This window comes from Pantherophis guttatus, chromosome 16 (genome assembly GCF_059756535.1).
Source record: "Pantherophis guttatus breed Tessera chromosome 16, ASM5975653v1, whole genome shotgun sequence".
NCBI lineage: Eukaryota > Metazoa > Chordata > Lepidosauria > Squamata > Colubridae > Pantherophis > Pantherophis guttatus.
In genome coordinates, this window is record NC_142078.1 from 2,555,660 (window position 1) to 2,571,783 (window position 16,124).

At 41.8% G+C, this 16,124-nt stretch overlaps 1 protein-coding gene across 1 annotated transcript in view; it reads left to right on the top strand.

The window, feature by feature from the left end:
* LOC148111716 (uncharacterized) overlaps positions 1 to 16,124 on the top strand; it is a 226,491-nt gene that overhangs the window by 104,513 nt on the left and 105,854 nt on the right.

Consider the following 16,124-nt stretch of genomic DNA (forward strand, 5'->3'; position numbering starts at 1 on the left):
TCGGAAAGAGAAACTGCAGAATGGCTGGAAAAACTCCGTTTGGAGCCGGAGGAAGCTAGATGGTCCAAAGGAGTGGGGAGACTGCCGGACTGGGGGGAGAATCCCCGGGGAGTGATGACTTCCAGACCCCGAAAAAGGGAGGCAGTGTGGATGCAACAGCAGAAGGAACGTCTCATGATAGATCAAGCCTTGCAGTTTATCCGTGATGTGGAAGAAAGCAGAAAAAACCGTGAGTCTTTTGAAACTCCTGTGGAGAAGGGGGAAGCAGACCCCAGGGGGGAGGCCGAAGAGACAGCCTGCGGGGGAGAGGAAGAGTTTGAGGAGGGAACATCCCAGGCTTCGGCAGCTCGAGGGAGAGATGCAGCCGGCCAGAGAACCCCAGCCCTGCAGGCCCCCCCCCGCAGACGTAAAAAGCCAAAAATCCCCCCCCTTCCTGGGAAGTTTGATGGAAATCCTAAAACCTTGGGATTTTTCCTGACCCAAGTGTGGAACCACATGCAGGATTGGGGGGAGGACTACGAAACAGAGGCGGCTAAAGTCAGAAGCGTTGCGAATGCCCTAGAGGGAGTGGCGGCTGAGTGGATGGTGGTTCTCCACAATAACAACTCCCTCCTGTTGAGAAATTACAACCAGTTCATGAGGGCCCTTAGAAGGCGTTTTGAAGACCATTTAGCTGAACGAAAGGCGAGACTCAGAATGAAGAGCATTCAGCAGGGCCGGAGGCCGGTGGCAGAATATATCCAAGAGTTTCGTGAACTGGCACCTTATATGACAGGCTGGTCAGAAATGGCTCTTTTGGAGAGTTTCAAGGATGGATTGAATGAAGAGATATATCGAGATTGCAGGAGCATGGGGGTCCCCGATGATTTGGATAGATGGTACATAGTAGCTGAGGATGTGGAGATCGAGCTGAAACGGAGCGAACTCCGAGGAAGGCGGATGGGGGACCAGTCATCCTCTTTCTACTGTAAGGGGGCGGCCAAGATGACTGGCGGGAAGACCGAATTCAAACCCAAGTCAAAGCCCTTCACCTGTTTCAAATGTGGGAAGGAGGGTCACCGGGCGGCTGAATGTTTCTCCAAACCACCGCCAAAAGCCACCGGGGCCAGCCAAAAGAAAAGCGATAAAATACCCGCCAAAACCCGCGGCACCGCCCTGAAAGGAGAAGTCGTTGAGTTCACTCCCCGGAACCAGCGTGAATTGGGAACTCAGACCAACGATGACGACAGCGAGACGGACTCCGACTCTGACACCGACGAATGGGTGAGTCACAGGGAAGAACCCTTACTCATCCCCGTAGAAGTAAGGGTGCCCTCCACAGGAACTCACGCGCAATTGTTAGCCCTGTTGGACTCGGGGTGCACTAGATGGGTCGATTGCAGGAGGGGGCCCAGCTAGTTTTATGACCGAACCCCTTGAACTACAGTTGGGGAATCATGTAGAGAAGCTCAGTTTTATCGTAGCACCTGGCATGGAAAGACCCCTGATTCTAGGACTGCCCTGGCTTCGTAAATGGAACCCACGAGTAAATTGGAAAACGGGGGTCCTGCGCATCCGTACAGCAGACCCAACTCCGGAAAAGGAAGGCCCCTCCCTAAGGGACGACATAAGACCAGAAGGGGCAGCAGTAGCCATTAACTATATTGAGGGAGAAGAGAAAATTCCGAAGGAATATTGGGACCTCAAGGAAGTGTTTAGTGAAAAAGCATCGGATGCTCTGCCTCCCCACAGGGCCACTGACTGCACCATTGAAATACTCCCAGGGGTGAAGCTTCCCAAACCAAAAATATACCCCATGACACCTCGAGAATTGGGGGAATTGCGAAATTTTATTGACAAAAACTTAGAACGGGGATTTATTGAACGAGCCAAACCCAAGGTAGCAGCGCCAGTAATGTTCCGCGAAAAGAAAGATGGATCCTTCAGATTAGTTGTTGATTATAGAAACATGAACGCCATTTGCGTGGAAAATGTCTATCCCCTCCCACTTATGAAGGACATGTTGGCCCATTTAGGAAAGGGAAAATTTTTTACCAAACTTGATTTAAGAGAGGCATACTACCGAGTGAGAATAAAAGAGGGAGATGAATGGAAGACAGCATTTAATTGCCCACTGGGATGTTTCCAATTTAGAGTACTCCCTTTTGGACTACAGGGGGCCCCGGCCGTATTCATGCAGTTGATCAACGAAGTGTTGCATGAGCATCTATATAAGGGGGTGTTGGTCTATTTGGACGATATTCTAATTTATTTTGACAACATGGCCGACCATATAAGATTGGTTCGAGCGGTCTTGAATAAACTCAGAGCAGCTGAACTCTATGCCAAACTTTCTAAATGTGAATTCCATCAAGACAAAATCGACTATCTTGGATATCGTATATCGCATGAGGGGATAGAGATGGACCCGGAAAAGGTCCGGGCAGTAATGGAATGGGCCACACCACGCACCCGTAAACAGTTACAGAGTTTCTTAGGGTTTGCTAATTTTTATAGACAATTTATCCCCTCTTTCGCAAAAATCGCACTGCCAATTACAAACTTGCTCAAAACCAAAGGGGAAATAAAACCCAAACCCTCGAAACCACTAGAATGGACTATGGACTGTCAGGCCGCTTTCGAAAAACTGAAACGGTTGTTTGCAGCTGAACCTGTGCTCAAACACCCCGACATAGAACAACCTTTTGTAGTACAAGCTGATGCTAGCGACGTCGCCGTAGGAGCAATACTCTTGCAAAAGAATGAGAATGGAATATTACAACCCTGTGCTTACACATCCCGTAAACTATCTGAGACAGAAAGGAGATGGGCCATATGGGAGAAAGAAGCGTTTGCAGTTAGATGGGCGCTGTTAACATGGAGACAATTTTTAGAAGGGGCGAAACACCCTTTCGAGGTGTGGACTGACCATAAGAATCTAGAAGCACTAAAAACACCACGCAAATTGTCACCCAAACAGGCATGCTGGCCCCAACATTTCAAGCGTTTCAATTTCACTTTACGTTACCTTCCTGGGGGAAAAAATTTCATGGCGGACGCACTTTCCAGATTACCACAGTACAACAGCATAAAGAAGGAAGTGGTTCAACCAATGATCCCCTTAACACAATTGGCAACACCTGTCACTACCAGAGCACAGAGTAAAACCGATCCAGAACTCTCGGGGGATTTACTCGAAAAGTTACGAGAAGAGCTAAAAGCTGACGAGTGGTTTAAAATCCACTCGAATGAATGCACACTTCGCGACGGACTAGCTTGGGTTGGATCAAAATTGTATGTTCCGACCACATTAAGACCAACCGTATTGAAATATGCGCATGATGCCAAAGCCGCAGGACACTTTGCGTTTGTCAAAACTTTACATCTTGGTAAGAGACAGTTTTGGTGGCCTGCACTAAAAAAGGACATACAGGCATATGTGGCTAGCTGTCCAGTATGTGCCTCGGCTAAAAGACCTCCAGGAAAATCCCCTGGATTATTGCAAAGTGTGGCTAGACCAAACGCCCCATGGAAGGAAATATCTATGGATTTTATTGTGGACTTACCAGACAGTGAGGGCTGCACTGTCATTTGGGTAGTAACTGATTTGTTTTCCAAACAAGTACATTTCATACCTTGCTCAAAGATCCCTTCAGCAAAAACCCTCGCAAAATTGTTTATTCGGCAGATTTACCGACTACATGGGTCTCCAAAAAGAATAATTTCTGACAGGGGTGTGCAATTTACTTCCAGTTTCTGGAGAGAATTTTTAAGATTGATAGGTTCCGCACAGGGGTTGAGTTCCAGTCACCACCCTCAGACAAATGGCGCTTGTGAAAGAACCAATGGGGTGCTCGAACAATACCTTAGGTGTTACGTGAATTACCAACAGGACAATTGGGTAGACTTGTTACCATTTGCAGAAGTGGCATATAACAATTCTGTACACAGTAGCACCGGATTCACCCCTTTTAAGGTTGCATCGGGCCAGGATTTTGTACCCATTCCCGAGTTACCTCAAGATGATCCCCAAAATCCCTCCTTGATAGATTGGATGGAACAACTAAGGAGCACCTGGACAGTGACTCGGAAGGCATTAGATGAGGCACACCGAGCTCATAAGGCACAAGCCGATAAGAAAAGGTCCCCAGCTCACATTTATAAAGTGGGGGATAAAGTCTATTTGTCTACCAAATACTTACAAACCACCCAGAGGTCTAAAAAGCTGGGGCCTAAGTATGTAGGACCATTCCGTGTGATTAGACTGATAAATCCAGTGACAGTTGAATTAGAATTGCCAAAAACCTTGAGACGGATACATCCTGTATTTCATGTTAGTTTATTGAAACCTGAACACTCATCTCCCCTAAGGGCTGATCATAGCAACCCTCCAATTCCCATCCTCATAGAAGGGGAGCAACATTTTGAGGTTAAGGAAATCTTGGACTCTAGAAAACACCATGGTAAAGTCCAATATCTGATTGCCTGGAAACATTTTCCACTATCTCAGGCTGAATGGGTAAATATCCGGCAATATTGGATCCGGCAATATTGGCCAACTATCGTCCTGTCTCCAACCTTCGCTTTCTGGCAAAGGTTGTTGAGAGTGTGGTCGCGCGACAGTTTCCGCAATTCCTGGAGGAAACATCCTATCTGGATCCGTTCCAGTCTGGTTTCAGGCCTGGGCACAGCACGGAAACGGCATTGGTCGCGTTGGTTGATGATCTCTGGAGGGCTCGGGACAGGGGTTGCTCCTCTGTTCTGGTCCTGTTAGACCTCTCAGCGGCTTTTGATACCATCGACCATGGTATCATGCTGCACCGGTTGGAAGAGTTGGGGATGGGGGGCACCGTGTTACGGTGGTTCTCCTCCTTTCTCTCCGACCGGTCGCAGTTCGTGTTGACAGGGGGGCAGAGGTCGACCTCGAGGCCTCTTATATGTGGAGTGCCTCAGGGGTCGGTCCTCTCGCCCCTCCTGTTCAACATTTATGTGAAGCCGCTGGGCGAGATCATCCGTGGCTTTGGGGTGAGATACCATCAGTACACTGATGATACTCAGCTGTACATCTCCACCCCAGGCCACCCCAATGATGCCCTTGAAGTGATGTCCCAGTGCCTGGAGGCTGTACGGATCTGGATGGGGAGGAACAGGCTCAGGCTCAACCCTTCCAAGACTGAGTGGCTGTGGCTCCCGGCATCCCGATATGGTCAGTTGACTCCATCACTGACTATTGGGGGCGAGTCTTTGGCCCCCACAGAGAGGGCTCGCAATCTGGGAGTCCTCCTGGATACGCAGCTGTCCTTGGAGGAACATCTGACGGCTGTAACCAGGGGGACTTTTTATCAGGTTCGCCTGATCCGCCAGTTGCGGCCCTTTCTTGATCAGGATTCCTTGTGCACAGTCACTCATGCCCTCGTAACCTCTCGCCTTGATTACTGCAATGCTCTCTACATGGGGCTCCCCTTGAAGAGCACCTGGAGGCTCCAACTGGTCCAGAACGCAGCAGCACGGGTAGTGACGGGAGCAGCGTGGCGCTCCCATGTAACACCGCTCCTGCGCGAGCTGCACTGGCTCCCGGTGGTCTTCCGGGTGCGCTTCAAGGTGTTGGTTATCACCTTTAAAGCGCTCCATGGCATAGGGCCTAGCTATCTCCGAGACCGCCTGCTGCCACCGACGACCTCCCATCGACCCGTGCGCTCCCACAGAGAGGGCCTCCTCGGGGTGCCATCAGCCAAACAATGCAGGCTGGTGACCCCCAGGGGGAGGGCCTTCTCTGTGGGGGCTCCCACCCTCTGGAATCAGTTGCCCCCTGAGATAAGGAGAATCCATGACCTCAGTGCCTTCCGCCGTGCCCTTAAAACCTTCCTTTTCCAACAAGCCGGGCTGGCCTAATTCTTTTTACATGTTTTTTAATTGTTTGGTTTATTGTTTTAATTAATGGGGCCAAATTTATATATATTTTTTAACTGTATTTTAATATTTGTATTTGATGTTTTTATTTGGCTGTTCACCGCCCTGAGTCCTCAGGGAGAAGGGCGGTATACAAATTCAAAAATAAATAAATAAATAAATAAATAAATAAATAAATAAATAAACGGGATGTCCGAGCTCCCAAGAAAGTACAACAGTTCTATGCCAAATACCCTGATAAACCTTGATCATTGTATATATTCTGTTTCTCTTTCTCTTTCTTCCTTTTATTTAGGACTAATGTCTCTTCTGCAAGAGGGGCCGAATGTCAGCCTCAGCTTTTCTGCTTTAGCTGCCATAAGAAACGGGGAGGGATTAGGTATGGAGCAAAGGGGGGGAAGAGAGCAGGAGGGGGTTTGTCTTTTTAGGAGGGGACTTTGTGGGAATCAAAACTGGATTTCAGAAGGGGATGGCTGACCAACTGTCTCGACATTCCTGATGGATGACGCTGCCAGACGTGTTGCCACCTGACCTTTGGAAGACCTTTAGATTGGCTGAGAAAATATAAACACGAGGGGGGGAAGAAGCTTAGTAGATGCATTTCGCGCGTTTTGATCACTTCCAGCTTTTCCTGGGCTGTTAATCTTTCATATTCAGTAAAAGTACCAAATTCTTCAAAATGCTTGAGTTTGGGGTTTTCTTTCCTGGATACTGAAGGAAGCATACCTGACAGTCATATACTTAGAGACTCTTTGATGAGAGTTTGGAAGAAGCACCGACTCAAATGGGATTATAAAATACCGCTATGGCTGGATCTTGGTCATACTTTGTGGAATACAAATATAATGTCACTCGGGGGGTTTTTATACAAAGAGGTTCTTTTTACAGATGCGGGCAGATGGCAGCTGAAGACATTGCAGACACTGTTGGACGAAGGGATTAATTTAACTTGGTTACAATATAATCAATTACAATTGAGATGGAAAGAGGACCAAAAAACTGGTATTATGTTGCATGAGGAAGAATTGGTTAGACATATAAAAGAGAAAGGTCCAATGCATATCAAAAGGCTTTATAATGTTTTGCTAGAAAGGGATTCAGAAACTGAATTAGTTAAAGATTGTATGATTAAGTGGGCACAAAATTTTGAAGAACCAGTGATGTTGGAAACATGGGAAAAAATTTGGGTTCAGAATGTTAAATTTACACAGTCGCAGAACCTGAGGGAAAATTTCTATAAAATGTTTTATAGATGGCATTTAGATCCCAAAAAGTTGTCATGTATGTACCCTAATGTTCAGCCAAAATGTTGGAGATGTGAATGTTTGGATGCTACGTATTATCATGTTTGGTGGACCTGTAGGAAAGTTAAGGCTTTTTGGATAAAAATTTGGTGGGTCATGCAGAATGTGTTGAAGAAAAAAATTCAATTCTCTCCACAATTGTTTTTATTGGGTATAGTTAAGGGTTTTACATCGGGTGAAACAAAACTGATATTGTATATGATAACAGCAGCAAGATTGTTGATAGGTAAATACTGGAAAAATGAAGCTTTGCCCACTATTGAGGAATGGACTTTGAAGATGGCCAGTTTTGCAGAGATGGCGAAGATTTCAGCATACTTAAAAGATTGTTCACAAGAGACTTATGAATGGGAATGGAAAAGATGGATGTTCAGAACAAATATCAAACTAGAAAGTATCAAATAGCCTTTATTTGAAAATAATGTTTTAGAAATATTTTTTTTAATTAAACTTTATTGAGGTTTTCTTTAAAAAAAACAAACAAAAAACAAAGGACAAAAACAAAAGAGAAATAAGAAGAAAAAACAAACAAACATTCAAACAATAACATGAAACAACATATACATAATATAGCTTTTCAATTTGTATCGGATGTGCAGTGTTTTAACTATTTCCATAGATAATACTTGGTGACATTTTAACTCACTTTTAACCATTATTTAATACACCTTTAGATCTTTCTTTCATTCTATCATGCAACCACTTGTACCACCTTTCCCACACCATATAGTAAACTGACTTTTCATCATTTAATTCATAGGTTAATTTAGACATCTCTGCGCACTCGAGTAATTTCTTAATTGTAAGCTTTTCTGGTGGTTGAATTTTCTCTTTCCAATACTGTGCGTATGCCAATCTAGCGGCTGTAATTATATGGATCATTAAATGCATCATTTCCTTTCTATATGGCTTCTTTATTATTCCCAGGAGGAAAATCTCTGGTGTTAATGCAATATCTTCATCAGTTATTTCATATAACCATCTCCTAATTTTATTCCAGTATCCTTTTGCTTCCGGGCATGTCCACCACATGTGAAAGAAGGTGCCTTGACCGTGGCCACATTTCCAACAATTGGGATGTATATTGGGATATATCTTCGCTAGTCTGGCCGGGGCTAAGTACCATCTATGAAACATTTTGTAATGGTTTTCCTTATATGTCACCGCTCTAGTCAATTTAAGATTTCTGTTCCATGCCTCCTCCCATTCCCCAAAATTTATATTGCGCCCTATATTTTTCTCCCATGCAATTATTTGATTCTTCGTGACATCTTCGAACTTGTCATCGTTTAATATATAATTGTATAATTTTGCCAGAATCTTTTTGTTTGTTCCCATCAAGACTTTATCCAGTCCGTTTGATCCCAGTTCTAAACCATATTGTTCTTTGTCTTTCTGATATCTGGATTTTACTTGTGCATAAGTCCACCAATCTAAAGTTATTCCTTGCTCTCGTAAAATATCATTTGGTTTAAGCCACCCTCTTTCGTCTAGGATATCTTTATATCTGCCCATTTTCTCCCTCTCCCACCTATTTGGGTGGGTCAGGGCCTCCATCGTTGAGAGCCAATTTGGGATTTTTTTGTAATATTTTTGCCTAATCTGGGTCCATGTTTGTATCAGGGAATCTCTAATTTTATGTCTATGAAAATGTGTCTTCCTTTTCTTCTCCGTTTCCCAGATGTGGGCGTGCCAGCCTTTTTGCAGGTCATGGCCTTCTAAGGTAAGAATTCTCTTATTTTCCAGGGTGATCCAATCTTTTATCCATACTAGCTTGGCTGACCTGTAGTATGTTTCCCAGTCCGGGAGTCCAAATCCACCTATGTCTCTTTTGCCCCTTAAAATTTTAATGGAAAATCTCGGTTTTTTCCCCTCCCATATGAATTCTCTAATAATTTTGTCTAGTTCTAAAAAGAATTTTTTATCTAAATTTATGGGTATATTTTGAAATAGAAATAATATTCTGGGGAGGATGTTCATCTTAATTGTGGCTATCTTGCCCAAAAGTGATAGTCTTATTTTTTTCCAGCAATCTAGGTCTTGTTTTATTTTCCTGATTAGGGGAATATAATTATCGTCTTTCAAGGTCGAACATCTTGATGTAATCCAAATTCCTAGGTATTTAATTTTTTTGGCAACCTGTAATCCTAGTACTTCTTCTATCTCGTTTTTCTGGCTCTCAGTTGTGTTCTTGATCAATACTTTGGTTTTGGTTTTGTTCAGTATGAAGCCTGCCACCTCTCCATATTTACTTAATTCCTCCAATACTTTAGGTCCCGACTCTATAGGGTCTTCAAGGATTAGGGCTACATCATCCGCAAATGCTTGCGTCTTGTAAATCTCCTTCCTGATCTGCAATCCTTTTATTTCATCGTTAAATCTAATTTTCCTTAGAAGAACTTCTAGGGCCAGAATGAACAATAAAGGGGATAGGGGACAACCTTGCCTTACTCCCTTACTAATTTGGAATGTTTTAGTCCTATCCCCATTCACCAAGATACTCGCCTTTTGGTTATTATAAATGGATTTAATCATCATTTCAAAATTTGTTCCAAATTTCATCATCTCAATTTGTTTAATCATGAATTTCCAATTTAGATTGTCAAATGCCTTTTGAGCATCGACAAAAATCAGAGCCATCTGTTTTCCAGGGTGTTCCTCATAATACTCTAGCGTGTCTAGTACAATTCTCATATTATCCCTAATTTGTCTCCCCGGTAAGAATCCATTCTGGTCTTTATATATCCAATTATTTAAAATCTTTTTCATTCTTTCTGCCATTATGCCCATGAATAATTTGTAGTCCGTATTTAGGAGCGAGATTGGTCTGTAATTTTGAATTTGTTTTGGGTCGGCACCTTCTTTCGGCACAAGTGTGACATGCGCCTCTTTCCATGATTCTGGAATTTTGTGGTCTAACAGTGCATCATTAAAAATTTCTACTAATTTCGGTTGGAGTATTTCTTCTAATTTTTTATATATTTCCCCTGGAAATCCGTCAGGTCCTGGCGCTTTATTATTTTTCAATTTGGAAAGGGCTATTTTTAATTCTTCAATTGTGATCTTTCTGTTAAGCATTTCTTTCTCATCATCAGTTATTTGTGGGAGCTCTGCTTTTATCAAGTATTGTTCTATTTTGTCATCCGATATCTCCTCTTCTTTATATAGGGATTCGTAATATTCTCTCACCCTATCCCGTTTTTCTTCCTCGTTAATCAATAATTTGCCCTTAGAGTCTACTAAAGTATGAATTATTCCCCTTTCATTTTCCTTTTTTAATTTATAGGCCAACCACCTCCCCGATTTGTTGGTATTCTCAAAAAGATATTGTTTCGTTCTTTTCATTCTTTGTGCCAACTCTTCTTGCTCCATGATGTTTACTTTATGCTTCCACATCATCCAATTTTCTTTGACTGCTTCATCTTCTGGATTATCTTGGAGTTTTCTTTCTGATTCTCCTATATGATTTAAGTACTCTTCCAGGGTCTTCCTTTCTTCTTTATTTTTATGTGCAATATATGAAATCACGACTCCTCTCAGATAGGCCTTCATTGTGTCCCAAACTATTGCGCGGGATGTGCCTTTGTTTTCATTTTCCTTGAAAAAGAAATTTATTTCTTCTTTGAATTTTTGTATACAGTCTTTGTCGCCCAGTAATTTGGCATTAAACCTCCACCTCCGTTGGTATTTTCTCTGGAGAGACTTCCATCTGATTTCTAATGGATTATGATCTGCCCAATCGTTTGGGTTAATTACTGCAGTTTCAATTTCCAACCCCAAATTTCTACTGGCCCATGCCATGTCAATTCTGGACCACGACTTTTGTGCATTTGAAAAGAAGGTATATTGCCTGTCATTTGGGTGCAGGGTACGCCAAATATCAATTAGATCTAATTCATCGACTAACTCAAAAAATGCTCTCGGTAAGTTTGTCCTTTTATTTTTTTTAACTTTATTGCTCTTATGGTCCTTCTCCGGATCTACAATGCCATTAAAATCCCCTATCATACAAATTTCAGTATATGCCATTTTCACTAATTGTTCATGCAGTTTCTTAAAGAATTCTCCCTGTTTTTTATTCGGGGCATAAATGCCCACTAATAATACCTTGGAATTCCCTCTCTTAACTTCAATCATAAGGATCCTACCCTTTGTATCTTTAAATTTCAATTCTGCTTCAATTCCTTTTTTTACGTAGATAGCCACCCCCCTCTTCTTTTTCTCTGCCAGCGAATCAAATGTTTGACCAAATTTTTTATATTCTAAACATTTACTTTCTTCTTTTTTTATGTGCACCTCTTGTAAACACATTATATCAACATTTTGTTTACCTAGTTTTGTTAATATTCTTTTCCTCTTTTTGTAATCATTTAGTCCATTGACATTTACGGATATTAACTTCAAGCCATTCATCTCTAAACCCCTATCTGATTATTGGTTCTTGTTTATTTCTTACGGCCCTTACTGGTCTCGCTTTCTTCTCTTTGGCTTCTCCTTCTTCTTCTGTCTTCTCCTCTACAGTTGCCTCGTTCGTGTTCTGTTGATGTAGGGCTTCCTCCTCCACTGCTGCTATTTCTAGATCTTCCTTACTCCCCTGCTCTTCTTCCGCGCCTCTTAGCTGGTCAAGGAAGTCTTGTGCTGTACTCAGATTTTCTATTTTAATTTCTCTTCCTTGCCAGGTTATTAGCATCCCTTCTGGGAGAAGCCACCTGAATAGTATCTTTCTTTTGTTCAACTGTATAGCCAAAAATCTATATCCCTTCCTCATCTCCCGGACTCTTCTTGGTATCTGTTTTAGGATTATTATTTCTTTTCCTCGATATGTAATCTGTTCGTCTCTTGCCATATTATAAAGAGTATCTTTAACTTTTTTCCGTGCGAAGCGGATATGAACTTCTCTAGGAAGCTTGTTCCTTCTTGCATAGTTAGTCTGGACCCTATATACGTTGTCCAGCTCCCTAATTATTGCCTGTTTGTCTTGGTGAAGTGCATCGGCTATCAGCTCCGCCATTTTTTCTCCTAGGTCTTCCTCTTTGTCCTCAACAACATTCTGAAATCGCAAATAAAAGGAAGCCCGGTCCATCTCCAATTGGATTATTGTATCTTCTATCTCTTTATTTTGACTGGTTAGTGCTTGATCCACAATGTCTAATTTCTTTTCAGTTTGGTCTATTCTTGTTTCGGCTTTTTGAATTCGTAGTTCATTATTAACTATTGATGTTTGGATATCATTCATTTTCTGGTCCAATGCATGTATATCTGATTTTAATTCGACATGGTTATTTAATAATTTTTCCTGCATTGCCATCATCGTTTCTTGAATCAGGGTTAATGATGCTTGCAGAGTTTGCATTGCCAGGCTTTCTGTTGATTTTTGTGTTGCCGGAGAGGTTGTCGCTATAGTGGGGTTAGAGGGAGTCTTTTTTCCTGTTTTCCCCACAGTGGATGCCATGCTTGTCATTTCTTTTAAGATTTTCTTTTGCTGTTTAATTATCCTGTCGATGTTACTCCAAATTCTCATTCGCCACTTAGCGCCTCTATTATCTTTTTTTTTATATATATATAAATATATATTTATATATCTATATTACTATATCTAATTTTTCCTTCTAAATTTGTAAACAAGTATAGCTAGTTTTCCGGTGGGCAATCAATATCAATATCTATACGATGATTCTAATCTCTTCCTCACAATATCTTATACTCAGAATGTTATTTAAATATATTTGATGTTAAATTGGCTTGGTAAATATAAGTTAGACAGTTCAATACTATACAAATCAAAATATCAATTAATCAGCAGTTCACAATCAATATATCAATAAAGCAATTAATTTGACTCAATATTATACTTTTTAAATACTTAAAATACTATAAATACTATAAATAGAAATTTTGAATACTTAATTTTAAATACGATTATAATTGTATAATTATAATTTTAGATACTATAAAAATACTGGTAAATACTATAAATGCTAAACAGTTAAATATATATATAGAAAGATTTAAAATATCAAAACTTAAGAGTGTATTATATTATCTAGTCAAAAAAAAAGGAAGTCAATTTATCAAGGTATATACGGATCTAATAATCAGGATACTGAAGACAAATTATCTAAAGGTTCAAGTGTTGTTGTTAATTTAATTTTTATATATATATATATATATATATATATATATATATATATATATATATATGTATACACACACACACACACACACACACACACACACACACACATACTTATTATTCCTTTTTGGGATATAGTCTTTTTTGCCCAGTCTCTGATCTTCTATAAGTCCTCCAGGTTCAGCACTCTATTGTATTCTTACTGCCAAACTGTCCACCACTAGGCAGGCTATTCCTCCGTCAAGTCACTCTAATGGCTGAGCTTCCTGTTCAGTGCAAAAAAGAAAGCCAAACTCGATCCACCCAATTTCAGCCTCCGCTGGGTCTACTTGTGTTCACAGTAAAAAAAGGAAATAAGTGCTGGTCTTAAATTTTCTCACCGATCCTCTCTGGCACGCACACTGTCAGTACAATTTTCTTTCTTATTTCGATGCCGGCTTGTCGGGCTCTCTCTCTGCCAGAATACACAGGAAGCTTTCAATCGCCGCTTCTCTCATCTGTAAGGCTCTCCCGCCCGATTTCGCCGACCCCTTTCCTGATGTCCTCTCTCCTCAATGCAGGAAAGGTGTGTATCGATCCACACTGCAGCATCCGATCTCCCTTGCTTCCATCTGGTTGCTGGTTACCACAGCTTCGCGTCAGCCATTAGTTTGGCCGACTCACGCGTGCTGGGTTAGACAGAGCCGCCCGGTCTTGCGATCAGCGTTTTGCGCCCGCTTTCACGCTCACCCGGCTCGCTCTCTCGTCCGTGGGGCTCTCCGGGCTCCACGCCCCTCAGGGGGTCCCCAAAACACGGTGACTGATGGTATTGAGGAGCAGCAGTTACTCACTCAACGCCATATCGCCGCGGGTCACCAACCGGAAGTCATCGTTTTAGAAATATTTTAATGTAATGAGGTAAAAAGAAAAATTATACAGGGGAGGGAGGGGTTCAAGTTTATACATAAGTGTTATATTAAGGTTTTTTTTTTTACGAGTTATGAGTATATTATAGGGAAGTCTGGGGTGAGGGGAGGGTTAGGGAGGGTTAGGGAGGTTGGGAAGTTTTGGGGGGTGGGGGGGGAAAGGGGTGAAAATGTAATTGTAAAACTTTTGCAATTAAAAAAAAAAAAAGATGATGACCAAGAAGAAAACGAAATAGAAAACAACGAACTCAGGTCAGAGATACTAAAACTTTTAAAAAGCCAAAAGAGCGATGAAAGTCTCGTCGCGAACCTCCAAGATATACTAAAAAACAACGGAGCAGCGAGAGAGAAGCACATCGCTACTGAAAAATCAAAAGACTCAAAAATAGTGAGTAATATGCTTGCAGATAAAAACGCAACGAAGAAGAAAACCAACAATCCCGCGCAAAATTTCAAATGGCAGCCATCTTGGTTTCAACAGACCCCTAAGATGAGCGAAGCAGAGCCAATCAGAAAGCAGGATTCAAAATATCTGGCGCGAAAAGCCTTACTCGATGCAAAAATGAAAGAAAAAAATATATATACCTCAGAAGAATCAGACACAGAGAATGAAGAAGATTCAATAGACATGCAAGTAAAGTCAGCAATGAAAACGCTTTTTGCAGCATTTGGACCAAAACTGAAGATCACTAAAAAATCAACAAAAAAACAAGCAAGCGAGCCAACGCCTCAAAATCTACCCGCTCCTATCCAGACGGCGAGAGCACCGACGCCTGAGCCCAGAGAGCCCTGCAGATACCGCCCCACGCCGCAGACTAATCCAAGGACCAGCGCCTTCAGCGAAAGAAAACGAGCGCCCGCTATCACCAGGACTCCAAAGATCGAGCCGGAGACTGATTCATCGGAAGAAGAACAAAGCGGGGGAGCTGCAGCAGCGAGAATCTCTCACGATGACTCCAGGAACGAAATGAGCAACGCGCATGCGCAAGACTACGCAGACAACTTCGGAAGACATGAGATGCGGAGAGAATCATGCAAACTCGTTGCGAGCATCCCCACGCCGTTTTGCAACTTTCATCATTTGCAAGACCACGGACTACCTCTGGTTGTAAGTAATGGACCCAACAATGTTGGGAATTTACCCAATGACTTCCCAAAGCTGAGAATAGATGGCATTAATTTGCAAGAATGGTATCAGCAGCTCCAGGTTGTCTTTATGAAAGAAAATTTACTCTTTTTTATTACTAACCCCCCAAAAAGACCTTGGACTCTAAAGTTAGATTGCCTACACCATAGAGCATTCTTCTTATTAATTTCCAGTGTATCTCCTGCCATGTATCACAGTATTAAGCAAAATCTGACTGTCTCAGAAATTATTCAATGCATGTTTAATTTATTTCACAGTGAAAGTGTAGCCACTACCACAAGAATGTCTAAAGATTTCTTCTCTTCTAGGATAAAGCCAGGGGTTACCATAAGTGAACATTTAATATCTTTAAACAAAATTAGAGCAGAACTGCACTTAAGGGGGGAGGTAATTTCAGATCAAACGATGAAAAGTGTTATCATCAACTCACTTGACCCATCATGGGATAATTATATGTCACATTTAGACACAATCAATCTAGGATACTTATCCATAGAAAGTCTATCTAACAAGTTAATAGCTGAAGACAATTCAAGGAGGAGTCGTTATAACAACCACATAGAACACAAACAATATAAAAAGGTAGCATTTCAAGAAAGATATCATGAACCATTTGGATGCCACAACTGTGGGTCCAGAGAACATAATAGAAGGGATTGTCCTAAAATTCTAAGAGAAAGACATAGGTCAGAATATAGAAATAGGTACAACAACAGACAACCTTCCATTGATAGACATAGGTATAG